Below are 12,934 nucleotides of genomic sequence, written 5' to 3' on the forward strand. Positions count from 1 at the left end.
TCCTGTCTCCCAAGTAACTAGGACTACAGACACCCGCCAACATGCCCAGCCAATTTTTGTATTTTTAGTGGAGACAGGGTTTCACCATGTTGGCCAGGATGGTCTCAATCTCTTGACCTCATGATATGCCTGCTTTGGCCTCCCAAAGTACTGAGATTGCAGGCATGAGCCACCTTGCCCGGCCAACCTGTTGAATGTTTAAGGGCATCACATAGACAATGGTTTATATTGTCAGTGTTCCTATTGTGGGGTAAGATGGTGTGCTTGTGGTCATTTATTGTGCCATATTTAAAATACAGACAAATTAGGCCGGGCACTGTGGCTCACACCTGTAATCTCAGCATTTTGGGAGACTGAGGTGTGCGGATCACCTGAGGTCAGATTGCCCAGGATGTAGTGCAGTGGTGCAATCTCGGCTCACTGCAACCTCTGCCTCCTGGACTCAAGCCGTTCTGCCTCAGCCTCCTGAGTAGCTGGGATTACAGGCACATGCTGCCACGCCCGGCTAATTTTTTGTATTTTAGTAGAGACAGGGTTTCACCATCTTGAACTCCTGAGCTCAGACAATCTGTCCGCCTGGACCTCCCAAAGTGTTGGGATTACAGGGGTGAGCCACCACCCCACGCCAGAGACTTTATATTTTTTAGAGTAATTTTCGGTTCACGGCAAAATTAAGCAGAAGGTACATGTACAAGCCTCCTAAGTAGCTGGGATTACAGGCATGTGCCACCATGCCCAACTCATTTTTGTATTTTTAGTAGAGACGGGGCTGTGTCATGTTGACCAGGCTGGTCTCAAACTCCTGGCCTCAAGTGATCCGCCCATCTTGATCTCCCCGAGTATTGAGATTATAGGCGTAAGCCACCATGCCTGGCCTTATTTTTTAATCATGAATGAGTGTTGAATTTTGTCAAATGCTTTTCTATATTTATTGATATGATCTTGTGATATTTTTCCCTTTGTCTGTTGATGTAATGGATTAATTAACTGATTTTGAAATGTTGAGCCAAGCTTGCATATCCGTGACAAATTCTACTTGGTTGTGGTGTTAATATTTTTTGAGAATTTTGACAGGTATGTTCATGAGAAATATTGGCCTGTAGTTTTTCTTTTCTTTGAATATTTTTTAATGGTTTTGGTATTTGGGTAATACAGGCCTTTGGGAATGAGTTAGGAAGTAGTTTATCTTCTGAAAGAGAGTACTGAATTGGTATAATTTCTTCTTAAGTGTTTGGAAGAATTAATCTGTAAATCCATCCATATCTGGTGTTTTCTGTTTTGGAGAGTTAACTGTTGGTTGAATTTGTTTTAATAGACATAGGCCTATTCAAATAGCTTTTCTTGTGTGAGTTTTGGCAGATTGTATCTTTCAAGGAATTGGTGCATTTCTTTAATGTCATCAAATTTGTGGGCATAGAGTTGCTTATATTATTCCCTTATTATCCACTTAATGTCCATGGGGTCTGTAGTGATGTCCTTTCTTTCTAATATTAGCAATTTGTGACTTTTCTTTTTTTTCTTAGTTAGCTGTCTAGAGGCTTTTTGATTTTGTTGAACTTTCCAAAGAACCCATTTTTTTTGGTTATTGATGATCGTTCTCTACTGATTTTCTCTTTTTAGTCTCAATGATTTCTGCTCTAGTTTTTGTTATTTCCTCCTTCTGCTTACTTCAGATTTAATTTGCTCTTTTTTCTAAGGTGGAGACTTAGATAATAATTTTAGATCTTCTTTTCTTTTTAAAACTTAATGTTAATATTATTTTAAATGTTAAAATATAATTGTATACATCTGTGGGGTACAATGGGATGTTTTGATATAGGTGTACAATGTGAAATGATTGAATCAAGCTATTTAACATATCCATCATTTTTATTGTTTGCTTATCATTTTTATTGTGAGACATTTGAAATTTACTCTCTTATTTTGAAATACCCAGCACAGTTTCATTGACTGTAGTCATCCTGCTTTGCAGTAGATGTCAAACTTATTCCTCCTGTCTATCTGAGACTTTGTACTCTGTGATTAACAACTCCCCATTCCCTCCCTTACTCTCACCCCATCCTCCCTTAACCATCATCCTAATCACTACTTCTATGAGTTCAGCTCAGAGAATATGTGGCATTTGTCTTTGTGTGCCTGGCTTATTTCACTCGGCGTAATATCCTCCATGTTCATCCACACTGTCACAAATGACAGAATTTTCTTCTTTTAAAAGAATGAATAGTATTCCATTGTGTGTATATTCCACAATTTCTTTGTTCATTCATCCCTTGGTGGACCTTAAGTTGGTTCCATATCTTGCCTATCATGAATAATGGTGCAATAAACATAAGAATGCAGATATCCCCTTGACATATTGATTTCAGTTTCTTAGGGTAGGGTTTCTGGATCATATGGTAGTTCTATTTTTATTTTTATTTTTGAGGAACCTCCATAACTTTTTCCACAATGGCTATACTAAACTACATTCCTACTAACAATATAGAAGAGTTCCCTTTTCTCTGCATCCTTGCCATCATTTGTTACCTTTCATTTTTTTGATGAAAGCCATTCTAAAAGATAAGAGATGGTATCTCATTGTGATTTTAATTTGTGTTTCCCTAGTGATTAGAGTGACTGATAATTTTTTTATGTATCTGTTGGCCATTAGTATGTCTTCTTTGGGAAAATATCTGTCCAAATCCTGTGTCTATTTTTAAATTGGGTTTTCTTGCTATTGAATTGTTTGTGTTCCTTATATATTTTGCATATTAATGCCTATGAGATGTATGGTTTGCACATTTTTTTTCCCGACTTGGAAGTTGTCTCTTCATTCTGTTAATTGTTTCCTTTGCTGGAAACAATTTTAATTTGGTTTTTAATTTGATGACATTCTACTTGTCTATTTTTACTTTTGTTGTCTGTGTTTTTGGGGTCATATTAAAAAAATCATTGTCTAGACCAATGTTGTGGAGCTTTTCCTCTAGTAGTTTTATAGTTTCAGATTTTATGTTGAAGTTTTTAATCCATTTTGAGTTGATTTTTGTATATTGGGTGAGATAAGGATCTAATTTCATTCTGCATGTTGATAACCAGTTTTCCTAACACCATTTATTGAAGATACTGTCTTTTTCCCATTGTGTGCTCTTGGTACCTTTATCTAAAATCAATTGATTGTAAATGTGTGAGTTTATTTATGAACTTTTAATTCTGCTCCATTGGCTGATGTATCTGTTTTTATGCCACTATTATGCTGTTTTGATTATAATAACTTTATAATATATTTTGAAGTGAGGGATTGCAATGCCTCCAGCTTTGTTCTTTTTGCTCAAGAGTTTTTGTATGTGGCTATTCAGTGTCTTTTGTGGTTCTATATGGATTTAAGGATTTTCCCCCTATTTCTATGAAAAATGACATTCAAATTTTAATAAGAATTGAATTGAACCTGTAGATGGGTTTAGGTAGCATAGACATTTTAACAATCTTAGTTCTTTCAACCCATGAACACAGGGTATCTTTCCATTTATTTGTGTTTTCTTCAATTTCTTTCACTAGTGTTTTATAGTTTTCAATATACAGGTCTTTCACTATCTTGGTTAAATTTAGACAATATTTTTGGTGCTATTGTAAATGGGCTTATTTTCTTCATTTCCTTTTAAGTTAATTACCTATTAGCATATAGAGTCATTACTGAATTTTTTTTTTGTTGATTTTCTATCCTGCAGTTTTACAGAAGTCAGTTCTAACTGTTTTTTTGTGAGGTAGTTTGGATTTTCTGTATATAAAATCATGTCACCAGCAAATAGAGACAATCTCACTTCTTTTTTTCCTATAAAGATGTCTTTTATTTCTTCTTGTTCTTCTAGGATAAGTCTACTTTTCTTCCACGTAGCAACCACAGGATAGATGACATTCATTTTCTAAGAAACAAAATCTTGGCAGTTAGATCCGTGGGGTAAAGAATATAGATACTAATGTAAGTTACCACCTCAAGTTCATGTCCTTGGTTTGGATGCTTTGTTCAGGAGTGTTTAGTGGTATTTCAAAGGAATCAATATCTATAACAGAAATTAAAATCACCAGGAATGGACCAGTGATGGAAATGTGTTCTGAAAATATGTTTAATATAATTTGGCACAACTGAAGTGACAAAAATATAGTAGTTAGACCATTTATATTCACAATTATTGAACATTGTATCTTATTTTCTACCACAGATGATTTAATCTTTTCCACATTGGTATGGTCCTGGCTGATAACTCTTTGTGTGGCAGCCTGAGATAATATGGAAGACATTGTCAGTGTTGGAAGATGGTGGTTTTATCACTTTTCATTGCACTATCTTTAAAACATGGGCAAATTGACTAAGACTACGGAAGAAATAATGGTGAATGTGGATTTGGTATGAAACATGGATGTCAATTAATCACACACGTTTTCTGAGGTCCATTGTAAAAGGAGACCTAGTCTTTAGGGAGAGAGCCACTAATGGGAAGATCTTATTCCTAGAATTTTGTGGTTATATTATTATTCATGAACCAATGAATAATAAATGAATGATATAAAGGAAGAAAAACGTGCTTGGACCAATGATGAGTACCATGGGGTATCTGAAACAGGATTTTTGATTAAACCCATATGCAACTCTGAGGTCCATTACAAAGAGACACGTAATTATTCCTTTTTTGGGAAGTGAGCTTATGGTACCTTGTCCTTGGGCTTTGTGGTTCTTGGGGATGGATTGCATTTTTGTTATAAAATCAGCCCATGAATTAAAAATTTATCAATGAGTAAAACAAAAAGCATAATTCATGTGCTTATTATCAGTGAATGTAATGAAACATGGATTATTATTAAAACTTATTTGAGACTCCCAATAAATTAATAGCCAAGGCTTCTACCATTCTGGTAGGGAGCATATGGTCATTTGTATGCAAGAGTCAGAGTTTTTGTTCTGTGTTGGTAGGGGGTTGCTGACTGTATTATTAAGAAAATGAAACATCTTTAATCATATAAATAGTTGGTTAAATAACCACTTAATTGAGACCAAACAGAGACCAATGATGAGTGCATTAATCTAATTTTTAATGGATTTTTGTTAAACAAATAAAAAAAGAAACATAATCTGTTCTTCTTGAGGGCAATGACTCTAGACAGATGTAAATATTCCTCAGTGTTCTTGTCCAGTGCTGTGAGAGCACAGATACTGATGTCTTTTGTATATGAGAAGGAAGGTTCACTTCTATGTCTCTGTTTGTATTTTAGAGTCAGCAAACCATGGACCAATTAGGAACAAATGTTATGATATGAGAATATGATTCATGTTCTTTTTTCATGACAGACATTCTAAGAAAAACTCTAGGCTCTTTCATTGTTTTAGGAATACATATATGGGCCTTTCCAAGTTGTAGTAATATAGTTTCTTAGAAAAATGTTTTTTAAAAGAGGCTTTTAAAAAGAGCCTTTTAAAATGTTTTTGAAACAAGGCTTTATTTTTCTCTGTAGAATGAAAACCATGTAGCTGGTTTTATTATTCTCTAATCATGAAGACCATTATTGTTATTTGGTGGACTAAGGAACAGAATGACTGATGTAAGTAAACATCAAATTGATGTTTTGGGCTTGGAGGGTATTCATTCATGGGAACACACTACATTATTTTGATAAAATAAATGGCTAAATAACACATGAAATTAAGGAATGCCAGCCATGGACTTATGATTATAATTTGTCATTAACAAAAATTTATGATTCATTCAACCCAACCCAACTGAAGAGCATTGTTAAATAAATGAAGAGCATTTCATATATTGCCAGAGTAATTTCAATTCCCATTTAATGTTTCTGCTATAGTTGCTTAACATATTCCTTCACTGACAAACATTTAAGTTGTTGACTTTTTGAGGTAGAGGTACCTTGGAAGATATTATGTATTAATTTGCTCAATTGTGGGCTCACATGGTAGGTGCATGGTTTGCACCCACATTAATGAGTAGACAAATCAAGTGGAAGAGAAGCTGGTAGACACCAATCACAAGTATGAGATTTAAATGCAGCAGAGTCGCTGATGAATATGTGTAAACTTGAGGTTCATCACGAAATATGATCTAGTCTGTTTGTTCTGCGTGAATGGGAGTAATAAACAGATCTTGGTTCTGTTAGAGCCTTTTGTTCTCAGTTTTGTGTCATTAAGGAATATTGATCATATAATTGTTATTCCTGAAACTATGAATGACTGAGTCAGTTCAAGAAGGTATAAATGAATGAAGAAATAGAATGCCTAGCCTGGATCAATGATGAGTATTGGTGGAGGTATCTGAATCAACACTTTTGATTAAGCCCTCTGTGTAACCCTGAGATCTGTTATTGAATGAGAACCAGCCAATATTCTCTGTAGAAATTTCCTAATAGAAGTTAGGAAAATTCAGTAAAACTTGTTCCTGAGGTTTTGTAGTTCAAAGGTATGGAATGTATTATTTTAAGCGAATTCAATGCATAAATAGAGAAATGTGTACATGAGAGATTAACAGGCCTACTTAAGGAACTATTCTTTGAGTACAATGAAAAAGTATTATAAATATTAACACTGGCAATAAAGCAAGTATATTTATTAATCTGAGGTAAAATCCTATTATATGGAACATATTGTATCTGCAGTTGAGACAATTTTTTGATTTTTATAGTTTGCTTTTTTTTTTTTAATTAAGAAAAGGGAAAGTGTTTGCATCAGCCAGAAATCCATTAAGTGATATCTACTTAACAGATTTTTATATAGACAAATATTCATAATCATTATAGATCTTATTCTTGGGCTAGGTGATGAACTCAATAGTGTCTATTATACTATTTAAAACTAAAAGTTCAATACTGGCCTGAAAAACATTGCATTTTTGAGCCAAGGTTTATTGTTATCTAGTTCTGCTTGTCTAACATCCGTTGAAAAAACCCTATATCTATTCTAAATCTGCCTTTTTCTCTCCAGAGTGGACATAGGCTAGCTGATTTAATAATTTAAGAAAGAGTTGTTATCCTGAGTAAGGAGCATAGAGACAAATATAAGTAAGTGCCTTATTTCATGTTCTTTCTTTGAATGGTTCATTCTTGGGTGTTAGCTAAAGGATTTCAAAGGAATCAATGTCTACATACATGAAAGAAATAAAACACCCCAAATAGACCAATGATGGGAATGTGTAATGAACCATTAATTATGTTTAATCTAAATTGTCACAACTGAGGTGATTATAAAAGAAGACAAAAGTTAACTTATTCTCAGAGCAGCTCAGCATTATTCTTTATTTTATGCCATGGTTATTTTACACATTCCCTTATAGGTAGAGATCCTGGCTGACATCTGTTTTGGGGCATCCCATAAGAATATGGAATACAGTGATTTCATTGTTTTTTATCGGACCATCTTCGACATATATACGTATTAAATAGAAGTGGGCTATATCAGATTGAATGCTGAATGTGAATTGAGAGCATGCAGGGGCGTTGAGCAATTCACATGTGCACCTTTAAGTGTCATTGCCTAAGAAATGTAGTCTGTAGCTCTATGGGCCAAGAGCCTAAAATTTAATGATCTTGTTTTGGGGATTTTTGATTGCATCATTATTTGTGAGTCAATACGTTAATCAATACATGAAAAAAATGCACATTATGGACCAGTGATGAATGTCATGGGGTTTCTGAAACAACAATTTTGATTAAACCCATCTGCAACTCTGAGGTCCATTACAAAGAGACACCTCTTTATTCTTCATGGGAAATGAGTCTATAGGACCTTGTTCATGGGCCTTTTGTGGTTTGAGGGTATGAATTACATTATTATAATAAACTTAGTCCATGAGTATAAAATTTTATCAATGAGAGTAAGAAAAGTATGCATGCACTTGTCTCTTAAGGCATGTAATGCAACATGGATTATTATTGAAACAATTTTGAGATTCTTAGTCCCAATAAATTAGTAGTTAAGACTCTTATCATTTTGGTAAGGAGCATATGGTCTTCTGTGCACAAGACTGAATGTTTTTGTTCTGTGTTGAGGCAGGTTGCTGATTGATCATTTTATTAAGGAAAAGGAAATACATTTACATAAATAAATAGTTGACTGAGTAACTGTAATTGAGAGAGGGAGAGCATGGAATGATGATATCTCTATACAGCCACACTCATGATTAATTCAATCTTTTATGGAATTTTACTTAAGCAAACAAACAGGTTTGGTACTAGATTCACAGTGTTTATTATATTGTCTAAAACAAAAAATTTCATAGTGGAGATATTTCATCTTGACAAAAACAATTTATGTAAGTTAATAAATAGAAAGCAGTGCTCACCCTTCTCAAGTGTTCAGAATAGGGTACAAAACAAGGTTTATGATTGTTTACTACACAACTATGATTCATTTTAAAGAGCTAAACATATAGTGTTTGATTCTTTTTAAAATTTGTGTTTTATACTGCAGAATGAACGCACTCTACCTGATTTAATTATAATCTTCTAGTGAAGATCTTGCCTTTATCTCTGTGAATCAGCAGAGAAGAGATCAATGTAAGCAAAAATCAAACTTTATGTTCTTGCTTGGGAAACTTGATCATGTTTATTCATTGAATTATTTCAAAGGAATAAATGGCTACATACATAAATGAATCAAAGGTGGTTATGCATGGACCAATGGTAGAAATGTGTTATGAATTAAGAATTGTGATTAATCCATTTCAGCACAACCAAATTCATTAGGACAAAAAGTTGAAAGGTATTTCTGTCGTTTTCAGAATGCCTTAATATGCTGTTTTTGTACCATAGTGGATTTAAACACTTCCCCATTGTGATTGTTGTTGACTGTTAACTAATTGAGGGAAGAACATAAGAAAATGGAAAATCTTGCCTATAACTGTGGTATAACTTGGTAGTTATACCATGATATAACCATAGTACCGTCTTAAAAATATGAATGTTAAATGAAAAAAGCCAAGCCATGGACTAATGGCTAATATGGAATTGGCATGGTGCAATTTGTGGAAATGAATTAATTCACCTTTGCAACACTCAGGCTCATTACAGAGAGAGCCAGTCCTCTAGTTCTGTGGAATATGAATCTTACAGACATAGTTACATCTTCAAGGATCTTTTTACCCTCTAATTCATGGATAGTGATTTTACTATTAGTGAACCAATGCATAAATCAAAAACGGTATATTTGAATGAAAGCACAGAATACCAAGTCTGGATCAATGATGAGTATGCGTGGGGCATCTGAATCAAATATTCTGATTATACCCTGTCTGTATCTCTGAGGTCCGTTCTATCTATGGGAAATGTGCTTCGAGAGAAAGTTAGACATATTCAAGGAATGTGTTCTTGGTACTTTTTGGTTAATGGGAATGGATTGTATTATAAGTCAATCAATGAATGAATAAAGAGAAATACAAATAAAGACAAGGAAGGCTACATCTCATTCAATCATGAAAGGAGCTAATGATGTTTTGAGTTTAAATAAAATAAATCTGCTCCTCCTTCAAGAGCATATAGATAGATATGCATTCAATGTTCCGAGTTAGTGGCAAGTTTCTGGTTGCATGTCTTGTTTGATTTAGGAAAGGATAAAACATATACTTAAATGACGTATTCAGTTGAATAATAGTTAACATAATAAATATTAGCCAATAAAATTAATATTTATATTCAATAATAACAATTACAAATCATGTTAAATATATTAGCTTAAATTTTTATAATAAACAATAATTTAATATAATTAATAATAGACATTAAAATACTAATGATTAGGTTGTGAAGTGTGGAGAAAGTCTAAGGATGAACATTGAAAATTTGAATGTAATAACTAAAAATCCTCTTATGTTTGCTCATTATTATTTAAAAAGAAAAATGCAAATGCATTTTCATGACTTTTATGAGTAATAAGTGAATAAATAGATGCTAGCGTCGTAAAGGGCTTTTGTCCAGTGTCCTTTGAATTCATGAGTAGTGGCATTATTATTATGAGTAAAAGAATCATTTTATATCTCCATCCCTTATTTAAAAGAGGGTAGATCACGGACTAGTGAGAAGCGTATGTAATGTGTGAAGGGGTGTGATTAATCTTGTCTATCCTCTTGAAGTCCACTTAAACAAAAAAGGTCCAGGACCCTCCTTCCTTTGGAAGGGTTGTAAAGACCCACTCTCTTGACATATTTTGCTATTAACATTTAAATGGAAATTAATTAAAAAATAAAAATTCAGTTCCTCAATTGCACTAGCCACACCCCAAGCCACAGGTCACAAGTGACCACCATTTCAGAATCGCCAATAGAGAACATTTGTGTCACTGAGGAACGTTCCAACAGCACATACAGGGCTAATAGGAACAGTTGCAGGTAATAGTATTTAATTTTAGGTAGCAGGTGACTTCACCATTTTGAGTTTTCTTTAGAAAAGAGAGTAGATAATTTAATTATTTTTTGAGTTATTAAATAGATGAGTAAATAAACGAATCTGTAAATGGCTTGAATTAAAATAACTGTGGCCCACTGGTCAGATTATGTTATAAAACAACAGTTTAAATTCATCTTATAGTACAAAAGTTTTCCTCATTAAAAATGTATCTTCCCTTTATGCTGGGAATACCTAGGCAGATATTGAAAATTGCTCTTCTTGTGCTGGGTGGTAGATTTGAAAATGTTCATGGTATTATTTCATGCTAAGAATTAAGTCAGTACATGAAAAAGAACTACTGTTGGGTTGATGATTAAAATTTGACACAAACCAATGTTTGTAATCCATCTAGTAATGGAGAACTAACTTCTACTTAAAAATGGATTTAAAAATGTATACTTTTTATTCTTATAAAAATCTGCCTTTTCCTCCAGAAAGACTAGATGAGATTGGATTTGGTCATTTCTCCAAGGTGAAGAGCATGACGATTTCTTCTGTGGTAAGAAGCAATGTTAGTAATGGAGTTTCTGTTGGTGGGTTATGCGGTTGGTTCATGTGTGATTATCGAAGAAAGGAACAAAAGGCCATATACACAAAAATAAAAACATCAAGTAACAACCAATAATAAGAATGTGTTGTAGGCCAAGGAGTAGAACTGACCCATTTCAGCACAATAGAGACTTATTTTTTAAAAAGGTAGAAGGAATTTAATTTTCAGAAATGTTTCACATTTCATAGTATTTCTACACCATACTTGATTTAAGAATTCCATACTGGAAGAGATTCAGGCTGTTAACTGTTCAGGAGAAGCTCTTGTAAGGTGAAACATGCTGTTTGTTCTAGTGGGGGATACCATTGTGGATTTTCATTGTTCATTATACCACCTTTAAAATTATGCAAATTAAATGAACATAGCCCAGTCATTGGCCATTGATATTGATAGTACTGATATGAATCAAGATTTATTGATTATTCCACGTGTGGCACTGAGATCTAGTCTGACAGCTTTGTGGGAATTGAGCCTAGAGATATGTTGTAGTGATATCCAGGGTCTTGTTCTTAGAATTTGTGATTCATGGGAAAATGAAGGTATATGTGAATGAAGAAAAAGAGTGCCAAGCCTGGACCAGTGATGAGATTGGAGGGTGTCTGAATCAAAAATTTTGATTAAAGCCATCTGTAACTCTGAGGTCCATTTAAAAAAGAGGCCCCCATTTTTCCCTCTAGGGAAATGAGCTTATAATACAAGTTCAGAATATTCAGGTATCTTGATCATGGGTGTTCACAGTTTTTTGGTATAGATTCCATTTTATAAGTAAATCAATGCATAACTTTTGCATAAATGAGTAAATATAAGGAGAGCTTGGCATTGACCAATTATGAGAGTATGTAATGACGAATGGATTATGATTATATGCTTCTATAGCACTGAATTCCAGTGATATATATTGATAGAGGCGGTTGCCTTGTTTTGGAAGGAGTATGTGAACAGATGTATGCAAGACACAAAATAATTGTTTGATGTTTATGGTTGTTTACTGATTGGTTTTATTTAGAGAAGGGAAAATTGCTGGGCACGGTGACTCACACCTGTAATCCCAGCACTTTGGGAGGTGGAGGAGGGAGGATCACGAGGTCAGGAGATCGAGACCATTCTGGCTAACGTGGTGAAGCCCCATCTCTACTAAAAATACAAAAAATTAGCCAGGTGTGGTGGCGGGCACCTGTAGTCCCAGGTACTTGGGAGGCTGAGGCAGGAGAATGGCGTGAACGTGGAAGGCGGAGCTTGCAGTGAGCCAAGATTGCGCCACTGCACTCCAGCCTGGGCGACAGAGCGAGACTCCATCTCAAAATAAATAAGTAAGTAAATAATAGGTGAAACAGTTATTTAATTGGAAATAAATGAGCATATTTCAACTTAAGAATATTCCTTATGAAAAGTTATTATAAATCCAACTCTGTACTAAGTTTTATTAAAAACTTAAAAAAGCATCTAGTTTCTAAATCTCTGTGGATAGCATAATGGACATATGGAGACATAATATTATTCAAGCTTCTTCTATAATGTAAGTAAATTCCTATATATTGAATTGTTATATGTGAATAGAATATGTCCTTGTGACAGTTAATTTTTTAAAAGAGGTCCTTGTGACAGTTAATTTTTTAAAACTTTTTAAAGTTGTGTTATTTATTTTTTAAATAACACAACTGAGTGAGAAATGAAAATGAAAGTTAATCTTTGTCTATACTACTGATGCTCTCTTCCTGGTTAGGTGGGGGAATATAGACATTGAACATGAAAAGCATTTGTGTTCTGGGGTCTTCATGAATTTACTGCAGTGTGTGTGTGTATTTGTGAATGTATAATAAAATATTCCATGCGTCGTAACATAAATGAACAAATCGAAACAATAAATGATTGAATTAATATGTAAGTAGGGTAAAGCATTTACCATTGGTGAAAATATGCCGTGAATCATGAATTTAAATTCATTCATTTCTACACACGTTGAGTCCA

At 33.9% G+C, this 12,934-nt stretch overlaps 1 long non-coding RNA gene, 3 other non-coding genes and 2 pseudogenes across 37 annotated transcripts in view; all 6 read left to right on the plus strand.

The window, feature by feature from the left end:
- Nucleotides 1–12,934, plus strand: part of LOC103229707 (uncharacterized) — a 188,499-nt gene that overhangs the window by 50,899 nt on the left and 124,666 nt on the right. For 31 of the 34 annotated variants that reach the window (XR_005235480.2, XR_005235484.2, XR_012091072.1 and 28 more), the window contains 5 exons: nt 3,846–3,955; nt 5,485–5,571; nt 6,962–7,038; nt 8,447–8,532; nt 10,851–10,915. This is a non-coding gene — a long non-coding RNA (uncharacterized lncRNA). The other 3 variants (XR_012091073.1, XR_012091065.1, XR_012091083.1) reach the window with 3 other exon arrangements.
- On the plus strand, nt 4,562–4,636 carry LOC119619158 (small nucleolar RNA SNORD113/SNORD114 family). The gene has a single exon (XR_005235594.1). It is a non-coding gene; the product is annotated as a small nucleolar RNA SNORD113/SNORD114 family (small nucleolar RNA).
- LOC119619162 (small nucleolar RNA SNORD113/SNORD114 family) lies at nt 6,266–6,343 on the plus strand (annotated as a pseudogene).
- Nucleotides 7,640–7,714, plus strand: LOC119619160 (small nucleolar RNA SNORD113/SNORD114 family). The gene has a single exon (XR_005235596.1). It is a non-coding gene; the product is annotated as a small nucleolar RNA SNORD113/SNORD114 family (small nucleolar RNA).
- On the plus strand, nt 9,209–9,285 carry LOC119619149 (small nucleolar RNA SNORD113/SNORD114 family; annotated as a pseudogene).
- LOC119619151 (small nucleolar RNA SNORD113/SNORD114 family) lies at nt 11,539–11,612 on the plus strand. The gene has a single exon (XR_005235589.1). It is a non-coding gene; the product is annotated as a small nucleolar RNA SNORD113/SNORD114 family (small nucleolar RNA).

Source organism: Chlorocebus sabaeus, chromosome 24, assembly GCF_047675955.1.
Source record: "Chlorocebus sabaeus isolate Y175 chromosome 24, mChlSab1.0.hap1, whole genome shotgun sequence".
NCBI classification, from domain to species: Eukaryota; Metazoa; Chordata; class Mammalia; order Primates; family Cercopithecidae; genus Chlorocebus; species Chlorocebus sabaeus.